Source organism: Pongo pygmaeus, chromosome 3 (assembly GCF_028885625.2).
Source record: "Pongo pygmaeus isolate AG05252 chromosome 3, NHGRI_mPonPyg2-v2.0_pri, whole genome shotgun sequence".
NCBI lineage: Eukaryota > Metazoa > Chordata > Mammalia > Primates > Hominidae > Pongo > Pongo pygmaeus.
The window spans coordinates 125782437-125803941 of record NC_072376.2 but is presented as its reverse complement, the minus strand read 5'-3'; the positions used below and the strand labels follow the sequence as shown (position 1 = coordinate 125803941).

Here is a 21505-nt window from a genome sequence, read left to right as displayed (position 1 = left end):
AGCAATGTGAATATACTTAATCCACTGTACACTTATAGGAAATTTTATGTTAAGTATATCTTACTATGATACAAAAAAAGTGGAACAAAATTACATTGAGAATTCCTAGGAAGAGAAAATTTTAAATGAAACTAACAGAAAACAAACTTTTTTTTTTTTTCTTGAGACAGAGTCTTGCTCTGTCACCCAGGCTGCAGTGCAATGGCGAAATCTCGACTCACTGCAACCTCTGCCTCTCAGGTTCAAGCAATTCTCCTGCCTCAGCCTTCCAAGTAGCTGGGATTACAGGTACCCACCACCACATCCGGCTAATTTTTTGTGTTTTAGTAGAGACGGGGTTTCATCATGTTGGCCAGGCTGGTCTCAAACTCTTGACCTCAGGTGATCCACCTACCTCGGCCACCCAAAGTGCTGGGATTACAGGCGTGAGCCACCACACCCAGCCCAGAAAACAAACTTTTAAAAAGACTGATAATTATTTTTTCCCTGAATCTTATTTAAAAATTCATTCATTCCAGGGACATGGATGAAGCTGGAAACCATCATCCTCAGCAAACTAACACACGAACAGAAAACCAAACACTGCATATTCTCACTCATAAGTGGGAGTTGAACAATGAGAACACATGGACACAGGGAGGGGAACATCACATACTGGGGTCTGTAGGTGGGTGGAGGGAAAGGGAAGGGAAAGCATTAGGAAAACCACCTAATGCATGTGGGGCTTAAAACCTAGATGATGGGTTGATAGGTGCAGCAAACCGCCATGGTACACGTACACCTACGTAACAAACCTGCATGTTCAGCACATGTGTCCCAGAACTTAAAGTAAAAAAATAAAATAAAATAAAAATAAATAAATAAATTTTTAAATTTATTTATTCACGGTTATTAAATGTTTAAAGGAGAATTAAGTAAAGGTGGATATTAGAAATAATAATCACACTTAAAAGAAATTCATGAAAGACATTACACTCAATTCAAATTCACTTTTCAATTTTCTTTATATCTTAAAATTAATATAAAACATTTCTTAAAATTGAATTTCCCAAAGTACTTTCTAATTAGTTTGTACCCTGTTGGAATAAAAATGTACCCTGCTATTGTTAATTTCAACAATATTCTTTAAAGAAGAAAGATAATTCATAATAAATAACTGAAAAGTAATTTTTTCCACACGGAAAACAGCCAAGCAATTTGACATCATCAACTCCTTGTTTTTTTAAGATTAAAGATAAAAGAAAGTTACATGAAGACAGTTTAATTCCTACTATTTTCTCTTTTCATAAAAATCAGTAAACTTGTGGCCCAGTATAAACCATTCTTTTAGAAAGGCAAACCCCCACTTCATTTAAGAAAAGAAAACCAAATGAAAGAGTGGAACAAAGAATTCCTGCTTTCTAGTCTTCTGAATTAAATCTGGTTCAACAGGGACTTACAAGAACTTACAACTGACAAACCCCAGCACTAGATGCTAGGGATGCAAAGATAAGTGAGGTCACCCTTTCTACCTGCTTTCAAGGAAATGAGTCCAAGGAGGATATAAACATGTGCTTAAATACACCTCTGCATTGTGGGTAAAGATTCTAAGGGCAGACTTAATTGTAAAGGTAGATTCAAAGTAGAGCAGGGTCACGGAGAAGTAGTCAGCACTAAGCAGTAATGTTTTGGGAGCTCTCTTAAAGGAAAAAAAAATGCAAGCCTCTCTGGTTTGGAATGGATGTCTTTAGGAAAAAAAAAAAAAAAAGCAAATACAGCATGAATATCACCTTACATGTCTACTATCAGTTTACATTTCATTTTAAAATTAATTAAGCAGTTCTCATACACTACTGAATGAAACAGCCCTACAATTATTCCCATATTGCAGATGAGGAATGTGCCTCTCAGAGAAGTAGTTAGCTAAAAATTCCACAACCAGGCTGGGTGCAACGGCTCATGCCTGTAATCCAGCACTTTGGGAGGCCAAGGTGGGAGGATCACCTGAGGTGAGGAGTTCAAGACCAGCCTGACCAACACAGTGAAACCCCATCTCTACTAAAAATACAAAAATTAGCCTGTTGTGGTAGTGTGCACCTGTAATCCCAGCTACTCAGGAGGCTGAGGCAGGACAATCGCTTGAATCTGGGAGATGGGGGTTGCAGTGAGCCAAGATCGTGCCTCTGCGTTCTAGCCTGGGTGACAGAGTGAGACTTTGTCTTAAAAAAAAAAAAAAAAAAAAAAAAAAAAAAAAAATTCCACAGCCAGTAATACCTAGGGTTATGTGTGATAAACTCTTTTAATTCCTAAGCTGCTTTGTCACTGAAGCTATTTCACACCAGCATGCTCACAAAAGGAAGACGTAGAGAATTTGTGGATTGCAGGGAAAAAATGACATAAGATGAAAAAAAAAGTCAGAGCATGTGGGAGCATATTCAATTTTCAAATTGAAAAAAATACCAATTAAATATAAGATAGGAGCAACTACTTAGGCAGCTGAGGCTTTCTGAATAACAACAAATTAAACATAAACTAAAACCAGACACAGATTGTTCATATCCAAACGTACCCATAGATGATACCCATCTATCACTTTTAAAGAATTCCCTTAAAAGGAATGAACTGGAGCTCTAATCTAATAATGTCATATTTTAAATGATATATCTGATCATCATAATACAGAGTAACTGCCTCAGAGATCTGTTACCTGATTATTGTCAAAATTAAAGGGAAGCATTTGGGCAAAAAAAGAAAGGAATGGAGGACTGCAAGAAGGAGATTACTTGCTTCCAGTCCTGCTGCATATTATTTATAGAAGAAATAAAAATTAGAGTGGTTGATGGTATTTGCTTTCAATTCCTAGGTCACATTGGATAAAACTGTCAGCCGGCCCTCTCCTCTCGATTTATTTCCTTCAGTTTAATTAAACCCATTTTTCTGTAATATTGAATACATCAAACAATGAAAAATTATTTAAAGTCGTGTATAATATTTTCCAAAATGTTTTTTAGGATCCAATATTTTTTTTCCTTTCAAGTAACCTTTCATATATACCTCAACCATACTTGATAATCTGAAAGTACTGAAGATTTTTTTTTATTTGAAGGAACAATTGGCATCTTCAAATTCACTCCAGCAAAAAATAAATAAAATTGTTGAAATAATAATCATCATGAACTCAGGAAAATTATGATTCCTGCTGAGTGAACATAAACATCAACAGAATACACTCATAGTTCACAGGTAGCTAAATGGAAGTTCCTAAGCAGTATATTCCTTTACCAAAAGATAACCTCAGACAGGTAAGTGCCGACATAGATTTTTCTCAAAAGGGAAAAATGGGCATTTCCCGGATTGATGAAAAGCAACGTGATATATGAAAGGTACTGGGCTGAGAATGGGTAACAGTTCTAATACAGATTTATTTTTTACCAAATGTTTTACTTTGTTATCTTGAAACTATAGTTAACCCATATGAAAATGAAAGTGTCAATTTACATAACCTGAAAAATTCCTTTCTATGTTATTTTCTCCCTTCTTTCGATAATCCTTCTTTCCTACTTTCAAGCAGGCATAGGCCATGCCTGTCTTCACTTTTTTTTTTCTTTTTCTATACTTTTACCAGGACAAAAATAGGAGCTAAATGAGGAGAGGAAAAAAAACAGAGAAGACATTTCTATGAAGAATGCAAGTTCTCTACAGAAAACTATCTAGGGAAATTTAGAACAATTTGTTAATCTTTCTAAACTTCATTGCCTTTTCCTACAAAGTGAAATAATGAAATTTTCCTGAGGATAAAGGAGATAATCCATTTGCACTTCCTGATGCATAGAAAGCACTTAATAAATTCTGAATGCTACTGTTATTGTTGATTTCCAGTGGGGAGATGGAAGAAGCAGCAGCTCTGGTCCAAGTTCAACTATATCATCTCTTCCTTCCTTTTACTTCATTTTCCCTCTCTTCACAGAAATCTTACAATTCTGTTTTTTGATGTGTGATTATCTAAATGGAATACCAGGTAGTATGTTAATTTAGTAACAAAAGAAAGTAGGCCTTTTGGGTTAGCATTTGATGCTGTAGTTGATTCAATCCCTCTCACTCTTTACATTAGACACAGGAAATTAGCAGGGTCCCCTTTTAATGGAAAACATTTTCTTGCTAAATCTGTATTGCTTTCCAATTTAGGCCCTTGTCATTGTGTTCCCACAAATGACACAATTTAACAGTGCATGGGTGGATTCTCTAGAGACTGAGAAGGTTCATGAAAATATTCATAAGAGAGGTGTGTCATTTCCCCTCAGCACTACCCACTGCACCCAAATTAGAAAGACAAACTCCCAGCAGATGGGTCTCCTGGCCTCTTTCCAATACATAATTTAAATTGTTTTTCAAAGACACTACAAATCAAAAGCTGACTGATGCTGCAAACAATTTATGTGTTTCAGAGAATCAAGTGACAAGGTCAGTGTACAGCACTGCTTTAATTATTATGCCTTTTAATGACTTGCTTTTTAGTGTGATAGCTTGTAGAATGAGTAGTTTCGGGTTTTCTTGGAATGTAATAAAACATTTCTTACTTTCTGCCATCTATCCAGTCAGATGGACTGTGGCTAACCCCTAACAACAGTGCAGTGGCCCATAAGAAATGTTTCAGGTTTTAATTCAGTTCCTTAACGGAGAACCAACTACTTTACACAACCCATCACCCAAAGTATGACCATTTGGACTGAAGAAATAATAGCTAGAAGTGGCCTTGCATCTGCATTATTTAACGTTTCAGTCACTATCCTAAATTACAGCAGAAGAAACACGCTTATTAAGTTTGCATAGAAAGCCAGGCTGGGAAGGAATGCAGAGGATAGCGTCTGAGAAAACATTTACCAGCTCTCTATGATCATGTCCATTTGGATCCTTTATCAAAAGCAACACAGCTAAACTCAGTAAAGAGAGAACAGACAGCAGGATGGAAAGAGAAGATGGAACAGCTCTGAACTAGTCAGAAGCTCTGCAGTCAAAGACTGAACTCTGGCATTTGCTACATACATGTACATCTTGAGCACATCACTTTGCTTTTATATCTTAGTATATCTTAATTTGCCAACTATAAAGAGTGATAAAAATGCCCTGCCACGCCTATTTGCTAGACTTTTGTGAAAATTAAACTGCATCTTACTAATTTTCAAAATAAAATCATGAAAGACATGCATTTCAATCTCTGAGGTTAAGGTTACCTTCCCTGGAGAAAGTCTTTTTTTTCTTTACAATGCAAATGATTTCTTGTATTTCAATAGTTTTTGGAGTACAGGTGGTTTTTGGTTACACAGATAAGTTCTTCAGTGGTGATTTCTGAGATTTTGAAAGCACCTACCACCCAAGCAGTGTACACTGTTCCCAGTAAGTAGTCTTTTATCCCTCGCTCCCCTCCCAGCCTTACCCCTCAAGCCCTTAAAGCCCATTATGTCACTCTTATGCCTTTGCATCCTCATAGCTTAGCTGCCACTCATAAGTGAGAACATGCACTATTTGGTTTTCCATTCCTGAATTGCTTCACTTAGAATAATGGCCTCCAGCTCCATCCAAGTTGCGCAAAAGACATTGTTTCGTTTATTTTTATGGCTGAGTAGTATTCCACGGTATATATATACCATGTTTTCTTTATCCACTCATTGGTCAATGGACACTTAAGTTGGTTCCATATCTTTGCAATTGCAAATTGTGCTGCTATAAACACGTGTGTGCATGTGTCTTTTTCAAATAATGACTTCTTTTTCTGGAAAAAGTCTTATTGAGGAAATTATATTTGTGGAAGGTTATTAGATTACTATCACACCCCATATTTGCTATATGTACCGTCCTATGTATGCGGCCACCTCTTAACCCTTCTCACCCAGGCCCTCCTGCAGCTTAACATAACACTTGTACACTGACAACTCCCAAACACTTATCACCAGGCCCAGGCTCTACTCTAAACTTCAGTCTAACTGACATCCAACTTAGACGTCTAAGAAGCATAGAAAATTTTATGTAATAACAGTAGTAATTGCAGTGATCACATGGACGCAGGGATGGGAACATCACACACCGGGGCGTGTCGAGGGGTGAGGGGCAAACGGAGGGAGAGCATTAGGACAAATACCTAATTCATGCAGGGCTTAAAACCTAGATGATTGGTTGATAGGTGTGGCTAACCACTATGGCACATGTAGACCTATGTAACAAACCTGCACATTCTGCACATGTATCCTGGAAGTTAAAGTAAAATAAAATATAATAATAATTACAGTGATCACAATAGCATCTACAGTCTATTGGACACTGACTTTATACCAAGCACTATGCTACATACATTTTAAATATCAATTTATTTTTCTTGCCCTGGCAAGACCACTCCTCCTCCCTTAACACTACCCTTGGCAGAATAGTAAAAGGGGCCCACCAATCCTTGAGTGATTCTTCTACATCTCTTTGATAATGAATAATTGCCAGAGATGGTTCAAGTAGGTGCATCTTAAAGCCAGATAATTATCTTGTGCTCACTTTTTTCTCACTCCACCATTGCCCCACTGGAACCATTTTCCCTGGGTGGATTTTAATGTTGTGTCTGAGTCTTTCATCATAGGGTACGCTGAGGAAATAGCCCTATGACATTTGTTACTGCATCTTCCAGAAGGCTGTTTTTGAGGACCATGGCATGTGTAATTCCAAGCCCCTGTCCCTTCACCCCTAATATGAAGCTCCTCAAGATAAACTTGTCTTTCTCTTAAAAGAAAAAATGTTCCTTCGCTGAAGGAACCAATGTATTTCTTCTTTCCAACGAAGGAACCAATGTATTTCTCCTTTCCAACCATAAAGTCTTCTAGCCTTTTATATATTCTATTCATGTTGGCTGCCAGAAAATTCACAACACTCTTCAAACAGCAATTACAGTATGCCCTTATAGCCTACGTACTTATGTTCTATTTTCCATATTGGTCTTGGTTCCTCAGACTAATTTTGTATTATTTCTCAGAAAAATTGTCTGAATCTTGGAAATAGGCAAATGAGATTACTAGGTATACTTTCAGTGCAGTGCTGGGCTTGACTTTCTACTTAGTGGCTGTTCACAACTCAGTTGGGACAGAGGTTACCTTGTAGATTTTGTGCAGTAGAAATGCAAATAAAGTCTGTCTGGTGGAACCTAAGGTATGCTTTATGGCTCCGTTGGGCATTAACCAATTTTATATCTAATTCAGCAATAATAAGTTGCAATAAATCTAATATAAATCAAGTGCTCTTTGGACCAGTTTTTAACATTTTGCTGGTTCCCTCATCAATTAATAAAATAAAATTTGTGACGTGTTCATTTTAAATTTTCATGAGTCAGATTTTTCCCTTTTTAAAAGTATTCTTTAAGATATTTTATGTAATCATGATTTTTATTTCCCATTTATATTTTCCCCTTTTATCTGTATTTTAAATTAATTTTTAATTGATGAATAAAAATTGTATATATTTATGATGTGCAACATGATGTTTTGAAATATTATGCATTGTGGAATGGCTAAATCAAGCTAATTGGCATATGCATTACCACATATATTTATCACTTTTTTAGTGGGACACTTAAAATCTACTATTTTCCTCATTTTCAAGTATACAATACATTGTTATTAGCTATAAGCATCATATTCTACAAGTTCTAGATCCCTTGAACTTCTTCATTCTGTCTAACTGAAATTTTGTACTTTTGACCAAAATCTACCCACTCTCCCCACCATTAAACAGATACAGATATATATGTGTATATATAGTTATAAGCTGCCCTGAAACATTTGTAGAATAAACCTATGTAGAAATAAATTAAAAGAAGTGGGCAAATCACAAGGTCTGGAGCTCGAGACAAGCCTGGCCAATATGATAAAACCCCATCTCTACTAAAAAATACAAAAATTAGCCGGGCATGGTGGTGTGCACCTGTCATCCCAGCTACTCAGGAGGCTGAGGCAGGAGAATTGCTTGAACCTGGGAGGCAGAGGTTGCAGTGAGCCAAGATTGCACCACTGCACTCCAGCCTGGGCGATGGAATGAGACTACATCTTTAAAAAAATTAATTAATTAATTAGTTAAAATGAGATTACATATATGAGCATGTATGTGAAAGCACCAAACAAACATGTTACTCTTAAATTTATATGTCTTGCCAGGCATGGTGGCTCATGCCTGTAATCCCAGCACATTGGGAGGCCGAGGCAGACAGAGTTCAAGATCAGCCTGGCCAACATGGTGAAACCCCGTCTCTACTAAAAATACAAAAAAATTAGCCTGGTGTGGTGGCAGGCGCCTGTAATCCCAGCTACTTGGGAGGCTGAGGTAGGAGAATTGCTTGAACCTGGGAGGTGGAGGTTGCAGTGAGCCGAGATAGCACCATTGCACTCCAGCCTGGATGACAGAGTGAGACTCTGTCTCAAAAAAAAAAAAAAAAAAAATTATATGTCTCTAGATTAACAGTATCGTTACATAAAACAATATGACAGGGGCTTGCATCAAAAACTGTTTGGAATTAGATATTAGTCTTCTCATACTTATCACTAGTGAGACTAAAGTACTCCTACAGAGCTCAGCTTACATATAAGAAAATATAATACATATTATCAAATATAAAAAGAGATTGCTGAATAACTGTTATCCATATCTACCATGGACAGAACAAGAATATATTGGCTCACTCTACAGCGCAAATTTGGGTTAGATGTAAGAATGAATATTCTATAAACAAGATGTCCTTCTCTCCCTCTCCCTCTCCCTCCTTCCGTCTCCCTCCTTCCGTCTCCCTCTCCTTTTTTCGGTCTCCCTCTGTTGCCGAAGCTGGACTGTACTGCGTTGATCTCGGCTGGCTGCAACCTCCCTGCCTCTGGCTCCTGTGATTCTCCTGCCGAGTGCCTGGGATTGCAGGCGCGCGCCGCCACGCCTGACTGGTTTTTGTGTTTTTGGTGGAGAGGGGGTTTCGCCCTGTTGACCGGGCTGGTCTCCAGCTCCTGGCCTCCAGTGATCTACCCGCCTCCGCCTCCCGAGGTGCTGGGATTGCAGACGGAGTCTCGCTCACTCAGTGCTCAATGTTGCTCAGGCTGGAGTGCAGTGGTGTGATCTCCGCTGGCTACAACCTCCACCTCCCAACCGCCTGCCTTGGTCTCCTAAAGTGCTAAGATTACAGCCTCTGCCCCGCCGCCACCCCGTCTAGGAAGTGAGGAGCGTCTCTGCCTGGCCGCCCATCGTCTGGGATGTGAGGAGCCCCTCTGCCCGGCCGCCCCGTCTGGGATGTGAGGAGCGCCTCTGCCCGGCCGCCCCGTCTGGGAAGTGAGGAGCGCCTCTGCCCGGTCGCTCCCTCTGAGAGGTGAGGAGCACCTCTGCCCAGCCGCCCTGTCTGGGAGGTGAGGAGCACCTCTGCCTGGCCGCCACCCCGTCTGGGAGGTGAGGAGCGCCTCTGCCCGGCCGCCCCGTCTGGGAAGTGAGGAGTGCCTCTACCTGGCCGCCCCATCTGGGAAGTGAGGAGCGCCTCTGCCTGGCCGCCCCGTCTGGGAGATGAGGAGCGCCTCTGCCCGGCCGCCCAACGTCTGGGAAGTGAGGAGCACCTCTGCCCGGCCGCCCCGTCTGGGAGGTGAGGAGTGCCTCTGCCCGGCCGCCACCCCGTCTGGGAGGAAGTGAGGAGCACCTCTGCCTGGCCGCCCCGTCTGGGAGATGAGGAGCACCTCTGCCCGGCCGCCCCGTCTGGGAAGTGAGGAGCACCTCTGCCCGGCCGCCACCCCGTCTGGGAGGTGAGGAGCGCCTCTGCCCGGCCACCACCCCCTCTGGGAAGCAAGGAGCGCCTCTGCCTGGCCACCCCGTCTGGGAGGTAAGGAGCGTCTCTGCCTGGCCGCCCTGTCTGGGAGGTGTACCCAACAGCTCCGAAGAGACAGCGACCATCGGGAGTGGGCCATGAGGACGATGGCGGTTTTGTTGAGAGGAGGGGGGAAGTGTGGGGAAAGGAAGGAGAGATCAGATTGTTGCTGTGTCTGTGTAGAAAGAGGTGGGCATAGGAGACTCCATTTTGTTCTGACTAGGAGAAATTCTTCTGCCTTGGGATGCTGTTGATCTATGGCCTTTCCCCCAGCCCCGTGCTCTCTGAAACATGTGCTGTGTCAACTCAGGGTTAAATGGATTAAGGGCGGTGCAAGATGTGCTTTGTTAAACAGATGCTTGAAGGCAGCATGCTCTTTAAGAGTCATCACCACTCCCTAATCTCAAGTACCCAGGGGCACAAACACTGCAGAAGGCCGCAGGGACCTCTGCCTAGGAAAACCAGAGACCTTTGTTCATGTGTTTATCTGCTGACCTTCTCTCCACTATCATCCTATGACCCTGCCATATCCCCCTCTCCGAGAAACACCCAAGAACGATCAATAAATACTTAATTAAAAAAAAAAAAAGAAAACTAGTAAAGAGCAAAAGGTCCAATATTTGGAAAAACAGCAGGTTTAGAGGAACTACATAGAATCTAAGAACAAATGATGTTTATTTTGTTAGACTTGCGTGTAATTATTTTGTACTTCCCTGATTTTGCTTTATCTTTGTTAATGCTATAATTAAAAACACATTTGGGTAAAGAAAAAAAAATAGAACCAATAAAATATTTCTGGTCCAAGAAAAAAATAAATAAATAAATATAAAACTAAATATATGCATAGTCTATGACTAGAAATTCCACTCCTAGATGTAATATATATTTAGTAGGAATCATACTTAAGTGCATCAAAAGATACACAAAAGACAACTTTATCTATCATAGCTAAAAACTGGAAATTATTCAAATGCCCAACAAAAGTAGGGTGGGTACATGAGCATATTCAAGTGATGAAATACTACATGTCAATGAGATTAAATAAAGCTGCTGCTATGTCAAAAAACAAACAAACAAACAAAAAAAAAACACGAGATGTCCTAAAATATTTTGAAAAACTGGCTAGATACGGTTTGCTTGAGTTTTTCTCCTCCATGCTATCCAATTCCTATTCTGCCACTTCGGAGCATTGGTCTCAAGCTCAGAACACAACCTCCTCTTCCCCCTTTTCACTCTTTTCCTCCCTAGTCTTCATTTTCTTTAAGCCTTCCCTGGAGAGTCTGAACTTGTAGAAACAGCATAAGGTGTCAACATTAAAGTCCAGGGGGAAACCAATGGCATAAATCAGAGAGGAAGGCGGAAGATAAGAACTAAAGACACAAATTTGGAAGTAAGGGAAAATAGTGGACTAGACCAACCTAAACGAATGCTTATAGATAGGTAGTCAGCAAATGGCAGACTCTTCCTCAAGAGAAACGAGATGTTGCAAATCCAGGAAAAAGAGTGTTCAGGGAATATCTATGGGCATTAAAACTAAGTGGAACTGCAAGTAATTCTCATTAACAGAGTTAGTGTGGATTCAAAAAGAGCTCCAGTGCCTAGGGTCTGAAGGGTTTAGATACCATCATTTATTAACTATAAATAAAGCCTTTGGAAAATACCTCCTAGAACCTCAGTGTTCTCATCAGTAGAATATAGGTAATCACATCTACTTTGCAAAATTATGTTGAGGATTAGACAACGTATACAAGGCCCTCAGCATAGTTACTGGACTATACACAGGGCTAGCTGAATAATTCTGATGTGTAATTTTTAGTAAGGAAGTGAGTCATTCTGAACTGAGACTTTGGGGATGAATCTGAGGCCAAGACACAAAAAGACCTTGTTTCTCTAGGGATCTATTACCAAATTAAAATGGTATAAACAATCAATAAAATCAGTATAAGTAGAGAAATGAACAACTATAGGGCACGTAAAAATATTAAATTCTCCAGAACAGACTGTTCAATGATTTAACCCTATGCTGAGCTCATTAAATAATGAAGAATTGTGTCCCTATATAGAAATGGCAAATAATTTCTAATTTGGGATTCCCTCACATTGTAGTAAAAGCTGCTGTGAATGTTATAATGGTGGTTGCTATGGGCAACAGCAGTCACAATGTGGGAAAAGAGAAGGGAGAAAGAGAAAAAAAAAGACAAAAAGCAATGATTCTACAGGGGGTGTGCCTTTGCAAAAATTCTACATCTCACCCCTTTATTCTTAATTTTGGTGGCAGGATAAATTTACCAGAGACAACTGGAAGAAAAAATCTGGCCCAGAGTTCCATGAACAATTCATTCTTCAACCAAAGACTGGCTCTTTTCTCTGGGATGGCCATCATCTTCAGCCAAGGGTGTGGCATAGGGGAGATGAGATGGGAAATGGCACTGTCCAGCTGGTTGGATGGGCCTGGTCCATGGGGAGTGACAGATGTCCGAGCCAGAGACCCAACATCTGAAAGAAAGTCTGTGACTGAGAAGATCAATGCATCTGAGCATTATTCAGCAGTACCACCACCTCTTTGAACCCTGTGCAGTAAGTAATACAGATCTCAGCTCAAGAATTATACTAACCTGCTAATAATTAATGGTTCATCAGAAAGTCCTTCAAATGAATAAGCAATTGAAAAAAGTTCAATGTTTCTGAAAGTTACACATTCCATGACTGGGCAAATCTCCCTGGAATAAAAAAGGTGAGAGGTTGGGGGAAAAAACATAAAAATCATCTAATTTTACCAACTAGTGGAAGTAATCAACTATCAAATACCAGGAAAAAAGATGTCTGTATGGTATACGAAATGGGTCAATCAGGAGATTTTTCTTTATGAAGGACAATGGATTCCACAGTCTTCCTTGATATATTCACAGGCTTTTTGTCTTTTCAACTCAAGCTGAGAGGGGAAATGATTAAATATTAAAATAAGCAAGCTGCTATCTCTCTGTTTCTGCCACCCACACTAACAATTTTGCATTCAAGATCTGTCTGAGTGTGATTAAAGAGCTAAAAATGAAGGATCCAGCTAAAATAAAAACTGATATAACATCAAAAATATACGGATTTGACAGGATTTTTTTAAAGAAGACATTCAATCATTTAACGCTTTTGACTTACTACAAATTTTTGCTACACCTCTGATAACTTTGTTTTCACACCTTTGGAAAAGTATACATCATTTCAGTAACCCTTTTCACAGATTTTTTTAAAAGATAAAAGCCAGATAATAATGGGCCACTTTTATCATTTAAGTTACTATTTTGATTCTCGAACAATGGAAAAATACTTCTGAAGCTCTAAACTAAATGGTGGTGAGGGAAAAGGTTATTACGCTGGGCTCTGCCGCTGCAAGTTTCAGCTCTGGCACACGATTATGTAACTTGGGAAAGTAGTTTAACTTCCTTCAGCATCATTTTGCTCACTTGTAAAAGGAAAGATTTAGATTAGTTTAATCTTGACTTTTGGCTTCCAGCCCCAGGAAGGCACAAGAGCTAATCCAGTCTTTATGCCTGCCAAGGGGGAGCCAAGATCATACACACAGTCTCACAAATCGCACCCTCCTCAATGGTGCAGATGACACTACATTTACTTCTTTACTTGGAACTCAGTACAACGCCATCATATTTCAGGATTAAAAATTAATAAGGATTTATTTCATCAAGGGTTCGACTGAGAAAATTTCTAAATTCTCTATAGAGAATATATTTTCTCCTACTACTCAGAACCGCTTAATGTGTCCTAAGGACACCCCAAAATCACTCTTATACCAAAGGAACCAGCAATTTGCTTGACATGCTCCCCCCAAGGCCCTCATCAAGCTTTCTTACGTTTATTGACAGTGCTCGCTCAAGCTGAAAATGAGATTTGACCATTCTGAAAGGAGAGGGTCAGAAGGAGTAATACCATATTTAATAAGGTTTTACAGCATTTTATGCATTGTCAATCAAACATCATAGATCAAGATTTTTTTTAACATTTAAAACAACTTCCTAATAGGTTTTTAAAAGGCTTATATAGAATATCTTTTCTATATCCATGATCTTACATATGATTATGGTTGTGATATCTAAATATAGACATCTTTAATTCTCTAAAAATCTATTCTAGGTACAAAAATGTTCACCATAACACTACTTAAAATGGAAGAATAAGCGACACTGATAAAGGAATATTTTCTGAGAACAGTTACAAACGTGAAGAAACTCTTATTATAGAATTAAGTTAAAAGATTAACTTTTATATATGGTTTTAAATTTGCTTTTAAAAAGTATGTGTATACACACACACACTTATTCATTTGAAAAGAACTGGAAAGAAAAACAAAACATTAACAGTATTTACCATGATTAATGCAAATAATTTTCTAAACATTCTGCTAGTATTATGAACTACTTTTATAATGAAAAACATATGTATTAAAAGAGTTATGCTCGAATTGCATAAACAAAAATTATTTTAGTATATTTCAAGTTTTAAATGAGATATAATCTTTTACGAGTATTAGAAGATATCAATTTAATCAAACATTTATAATATAATTTGGATTTATAGTATAAATGTTCACAAAGAGAAGGAAACATGTCATAGTTTCTTTCTAAAGTACTTTGAATCCTAATTGATGCAGATTGTTAAATTATTATAATTGAAGATGTTTATAGATTTAGACTTTTTAAAGTTCAACACCTAACAATGTGAAAATATAGCCCTATTTAAATATGTTAAAATTAAGCTTTTCTAAATTTGAAAGTGTCATTAAAATACTTTTATGTCCTGCAATGTTTGTTTCTATTAAAAAATTATTTTATAATTTTATAAAATCAGGCAATAAGTATTCTTATAATATAAAATACATAAAATATAGTTAAAATATAGAATTACATTGTTTGCTATAACCAGAATATTATAACCTATCAGAACGTGATTCGAAATATCATCGAGAATAGAGAACCCAAAAACAAATTCATACACCTACGGTGAATTCATTTTCAACAAAGGTGCCAAGAACATATATTAAAGAAATGACAGTCTCTTTAATAAATGTTGCTGGGAAAACTGGGTATCAATATGCAGAAGAATGAAACTTGACCCCTATCTCTCTCCATATATGAAAATCAATTCAAAGTAGATTAAAGGCTTAAATCTCAGACCTCATACTACAAAACTACTATAAGAAAACATTGGAGAAACTTTCCAGCACACTGGTCTGAGCAAAATTTCTTGAGTAATGCCCCACAAATACAGGCAACCAAATGGAATCACGTCAAGTTAAAAACAATCAACAAAGTGAAGAGACAATCCACAGGATAGGAGAAAATATTTGCAAACTACTTACCTTACAAGAGATTAATAACCAGAATATATAAGGAGCTCAAACAACTCTATAGGAAAAAAAATCTAACAATCTGATTTTAAAATGGGCAAAATAATTGAATAGACATTTCTCAAAAGAAGACATACAAATGGCAAACAGGCATATGAAAAGGTGTGCAACATCACTGATCATCAGAGAAATGCAAATCGAAACTACAATGAGATATCCTCTCACCCAGGTTAAAATGGTTTTTATCCAAAAGAGAGGCAATGACAAATGCTAGCAAGGATGTGGAGAAAAGGGAATCTTAACACACTGTTGTCAAAAATGTAAATTTGTATAATCACTATGGAGAATAGTTTGGAGGTTCCTCAAAAAATTAAAAATAGAGTTACCATATGATCCAGCAACCCCACTGCTGGGTATATACCGCCAAAGAAAGGAAATCAGTGTATTGAAGAGATATCTGCTCTCCCATGTTTGCTACGGTACTGTTCACAATAGCCAAGATTTGGAAGCAACCTATGTGTCAATCAACAGACGAATGGACAAAGAAAATGTGGTACATGGCTGGGCGAGGTGGCTCACGCCTGTAATCCCAGCACTTTGGGAGGCCGAGGTGGGCAGATCACGAGGTCAGGAGATCGAGACCATCCTGGCTAACACGGTGAAACCCCATCTCTACTAAAAATACAAAAAATTAGCCGGGCGTGGTGGTGGGCGCTGGTAGTCCCAGCTACTCAGGAGGCTGAGGCAGGAGAATGGTGTGAACCTGGAAGGTGGAGCTTGCAGTGAGCTGAGATGTGCCACTGCACTCCAGCCTGGGCAACAGAGCGAGACTCTGTCTCAAAAAAAAAAAAAAAAAGAAAGAAAAGAAAATGTGGTACATATACAAAAAGGAGTACTATGCAGCCATAAAAAAGAATGAGATTCAGTCATTTGCAACAACCTGGATGGAACTGGAGGTCATTATGCTAAGTGAAATGTCATATACAGAAAGACCAACTTTTCAGGTGCCCACTTATTTGTGGATGCTAAAAATCAAAACAGTGGAACTCATGGAGACAGAGAGTAGAAGAATTGTTACCAGCAGCTGGTAAGGGTAGTGAGGGTGAGGTTGGGGGAAGTGGGGATGGTTAATGGGTACAAAAAATAATTTAATTGTATATTTTTAAAGAACTAAAAGAGTATATTTGGATTGTTTGTGACACAAAGGATAAATGCTTGAGGGGATAGATGTCTCACTTTTCATGATGTGATTATTGCTTATTGCATGCCTGTATCAAAGTATCTCATGTGCCCCATAAATGTACACACCAACTATGTACCCACAAAAATTTTTAAAAGGTTAAAAATTTTAAAAAGGAAATATCACCTGGAAATAAAAGGGTGGTAAAAATTGAAAATGTCATGTTTGATTATAAATAACATAAGAATTCAATAATAGGGATATAGTCAAATAATAATAAAATGTAACCATTAACATAATGTATGACTATATATAATCATGGAAGTGGCTACAAGACTCAGTAACTATAAATAGTTGGCTACTGTAAATAATAGAAATAAATTATCTTAGTATGTTGGTTTTTTTAAATTAAATTTCCACTTTGTGTTTCAAAATAATGTTAGATGGTTTGAATTATAATTGTCTCATTCTTACAAATAATCACATTTTATAGAGACTTGGTTCAGCTTCTAAATTTTATCAATGTTATTATAACCTATATTTTTCCCTGAAGGAACTATGTAAGAATTTAGCAAATGCTTTATTATTCCCATTTTATAGAAGCACCCATCAAGACTGAAAAATATCATGAAGAGAAACAGTGATTCACTTGGGAAAAAAATTTAGCCTGCCCCTTCTCAAGACACATGCTACTGTCCAAGAGCTACTCTACTGCGGTCCATGGATTATTTTTAGTTATCAAAATTTTGAACCAACAAATTATTTCTGTAATTTCAAGAATGACTACAATCTAAGTAATCTTACCAAACCCACTCAACCTAAGAGCTGTAATTACCTTTGGTGCTATGCTGTTTTGACTATTAGAGGTTGGTAGGCAATAATAGATGCATGAAACAGATTGAGTTCCCAGAAAAGAATGTTTTTGCCTTGTACATTATAAGCTCTAAAGGTGTAAATGGCTTTAGTATCATCAAGATCATTAAAAATTAAGAGTGAATCAAGAAAAACCAACAAGTATTTGGAAACACACTTGGCTTTGAAAGAGAAAGAATTATATCAAAATACATTCTCATATTGCTTTCAGAGAAGGGCAAAGCTTGAAATCACTTAGAAGGCTGAACCATATCACCACGACAATGGAGTCAGAACTAACTGAATCTAAAGGAACACGTCACCAACTATTTAAATATTTCTTCTAAATAATTGACTCTTAAGCAGTATTTCAAAAATTAAGTGATAGAAAAAGTATATAATCAGGAAATATTCATGTATTAGCTGAAAAAATCTGAGATATAAATAAATACAACACTTGATCACACAAATGATTAGCAGGAATCTACTGGAGGTTCCCAGAGAAAATAATTTCCCTTATACAGCTGAATGGCTACATACCAAAATTTAACTCTAATTAAGGTTTAGTGAAATCATGTCATACTACTCTTGCCATAAGTCAGTGATTCTTAAAAGCTTTTAAAAATACAGATACTAAAGTCCTCTCCCTATAGCTTCTGACTTATTAGGCTTGGTGGTGGGGCTTAAGCGTATGTTTTCTTAATAAATTCCCATTAAACACTTATGCGCTGTTAGTGGGAATATAGATTAGTTCAGACACTGTAGAGAGCAGTTTGGAGATTCCTAAAAGCACTTATAACAGAGCTAATATTCGACCCAGCAATCCCATTACTGGGTACATACCTAAAGGAAAATAGATCAGTATACCAAAAAGACACATGCACTTTTATGTTCATGGCTGCACTATTCACAATAGCAAAGACATGGAGTCAACCTAGGTGCCCATCAACAGTGGATTGGATAAAGAAAATGTGGTACATATACACCATGGAATACTTCACAGATATAAAAAGAATAACATCATGTCCCTTGTAGCAACATGGATGGAGATGGAGCCCATAATCCTAAGTGAATCAGCATAGGCAAAGAAAATCAACTACTGCATGTTCTCACTTATAAGTGAGAGGTAAACATTGACCACTCATGGACATAGACACGGGAACAATAGACACTGCAGACTACTAGAGGGTAGAGAGAGGGAAGTATGGGTTGAAAAATTTACCAATTGAGTACTATCTTCACACCTGAGTGCAATATATCCACATAACAAACCTGCACGTGTTATCTAAAATAAAAGTTGGAAAAACAAAAACAAAGACAAAAATTAATAAAAACAAATAAATTCCCATTCTCTAAAGGTAACCAAAGTTTGAAGACCACAGACTCGATTAGAGGTTCTTAACTCTGGTTGCACATTGTAGATCCTTTGGAAACTTGGAAAAATTCCTTGGCCCAGGCCCCATCCCAAACAAATTAAACAAATCAAATTAGAATCAAACAAATTAAATTAGAATCTTTGGAATCCAAGTATCATTATATTTTAGAGGTCTTCAAGTCATTATAATGGGCAGACAGGGTTGAGAACCACTGTGATTATTTTGACTTCTCACAAACTCAGCTCTGGTCATTATAATCATACTAGCAATTTTTATCTGAAGATCTTCAACACAATAATTTAAAGGGAGAGAAAACTGCTAACTAAAAGTGGACCATTGACACATGGTCCAACAGCTCTAAACACAATGGGGGAAATGTAGCATGCTTTTATTCTGTTTATATAAGTCATAGTCTGCAAAAAGCAAATGGTATTCTCTACCTATGGTATGCACAGTTAAAGTCAAGGCTTGGTCTGTAATATATTTTAATCTAAGGTATTTAAAACACATTAAAGAACTGAGGAACTTATTAAACATGCACTTTTTCTTTCAGAAAAAATATTCTGTCCTATATTCAGAATCTTTATTTATGTAGCTAGCTTTGTTTGGGCAATTTTGAAATAAAGGTTCTCTTTAGTAGTTATTTCTGAGATAGAAACGATAAATAATTGTTACTCTATACATAACTAAAAAAAAACCTTATATTCTCCTTTTCCTACTTATAATGAGAGTAGCGTTCAATAGTTATGTTGTTATTGTTACACTGATATTTTTCTTAATCCAGAGATGCTTTCTTCCCACAGAATTCACTGCAGCTAGATCAGACACTTTCTATAGGCTGTCTGCCCCGACAAGGAAATAGCTTTTCTTATTGAGCTCTTCTGCAGTGATATTTTTATAATGGAATTTTGTCTGTAACCTATTTGTCTCTATTAAGCCCACCAGTTTCAAAAAAAAAAAAAAAAAAAAAAAAAAGCAGTTATTTAGATAGTTTACAAAAACTAAAGAATTTTTAATATAGTTTAAAAACTAAAATTGCTACACAAGAATGACATGGAAATTGTGTACTGTAAATACCTTACAAGTCTGGTTATTTGTAAAGTATCTGATTCAAGCCTTATGAAAAAACAAATAACTTTTCTAAACCTGGGTTTTATCTGTAAAATTGGAGCAATGATGCTATCTCTCAATATCCTCATAGGGATGTCATGAAGGTAAAAAGGGGAAAGGCAGATGAGGAAACTTGGCAAGCCAATATATAAAATAAATTAATTTATTACTATGAAAATGCTGTAGTTGAGGAAAACAATGGTAAAATAAAATAGTTAATGTTAAGGATTATCACTAATTTATCATTTTAAAGAATAAATTTATTAAGAGAGCAGAGTTCGTCTATTTTAAATCAATTTAATTTTGGTCTCGAATTAAATACAATCTAATTCGGGGTATTGTGAAGTGCCCGAAGTTGGAGACTAATAGTTTATTTAAAATAAGGGAAGTTCTTGTTCTGATTCTTTAAAACAACAGACAGCAACAGAAAAACAAAACAGCGATTACATTTGAGAGCCAGAAAAACTTTGAAAGGAAACGGAAACTTTTTATATGCATCTGGTATAATAATCAGATCACTTATGTTTGTCATTTTGAGTGACTTTGGAAATTAGGTACCAAAAGATTTAAAAAAAAAAAAAAAAAAGGTAGACACTAACACTGCTCTACCTCTGGTTTAGAATCCACCCTGCATACATGTCATCTAGAGTCATCCCATCTAGACAACCGGACCCCAAAAGGAAGCTGTGGACAGTATATGAATATATGCAGGTCCTCCAGCCTAATGGCACCTCCCGATATTCCTGACACAGATGGGCTTTATGTTATCACAGTATGGTTTACTCAGAAGTTAGTCTGGGGGGTGCCATTCATCTGAGTTGTTTGGCTTGAATACACAAAGACTCTTGTCTCTACTTTGGCTATTTTAAATAAATTATTATTATTATCATTGCCACCACAGGAGACCACCACAATGATGGGCTCATCAGGGTGTCCACTATGTATACTGTTTTTCTGGTTTCAAACTCTTTCAGCTGCTTAACATTCAATTAGGCTAAGCCTTGGCCTCTGGATTGCAGGAGCGTTTGTCATTGTGGACAGTTCTGAGGCAGATTTCAAGAAGGGAGTTTCTCAAATTGGGCTGACAAAAAAATACTCCTCATGGGCCCAACAAGTGTCTGGAGCTAGGCTTGACAATTCTCTCAATCTTCTTAAGGTCTATTAGCCCACATTTCTTGTACCTCCACTCTTTAATCTTACTGCCAAGACTTCCATAGAAGCACCACTATTTATAAACATGAAAATTTGAGTATACATATATTCCTACATATCAATACATTTAAGGTAGGAATTCTGGTCATAAAAGGCAGTTATAATACAGGAAGAGAGTACCTCAAGTAAAATAAACTATTATATTATATACCTACCTATCACATGTGAGTGTTTCCCATAACCTATTCACAAAGTTCCCAAACCTTCACTTTTTAATCTTTACATCAATTCAATTAGGCAAACATTGATTAAGGCATTACAAATTTTAAAATAATTTTTAAAGCCCAAGGAGCATCCTTTTATCTGTGGAAGACAGGAAGAAAGCAGGGACTGCTTCATTCAGAAAAGAACACACCTTATAATGGAGCCTGTTTTGTTTTTGTTTTCATTTTTTCAAAAAAAAATCTGCTTCATTAAGTGTTAAGGTTCCATTCTGCATTTTCAATCTTTTCTTTCCCAATAAGATAACCTGTCTTATCTATTGGATACAATGTTCACTATTCCAGTGATGAGTACACGAAAAGCCCAGACTTTATGCCACTACCCAATATAAGCATATAAGAAATCTGCTCTTGGCCAGGCGCGGT

At 37.4% G+C, this 21505-nt stretch overlaps 1 protein-coding gene and 2 long non-coding RNA genes across 12 annotated transcripts in view; 2 read left to right on the top strand and 1 right to left on the bottom strand.

Annotated features, from left to right (window-relative positions):
- Positions 1 to 6525, top strand: part of LOC129035804 (uncharacterized) — a 32626-nt gene extending 26101 nt beyond the window's left edge. The window contains exon 5 of the long non-coding RNA XR_008502336.1: positions 3605 to 6525. This is a non-coding gene — a long non-coding RNA (uncharacterized LOC129035804). The remainder of the gene's footprint in view (positions 1 to 3604) is intronic.
- The window catches only part of ANK2 (ankyrin 2), a 683028-nt gene that overhangs the window by 402409 nt on the left and 259114 nt on the right, over positions 1 to 21505 (bottom strand). The window lies entirely within an intron of this gene.
- On the top strand, positions 9201 to 20268 carry LOC129035807 (uncharacterized). Its single transcript, XR_008502339.2, has 3 exons — positions 9201 to 9847; positions 12111 to 12409; positions 16969 to 20268. It is a non-coding gene; the product is annotated as an uncharacterized LOC129035807 (long non-coding RNA).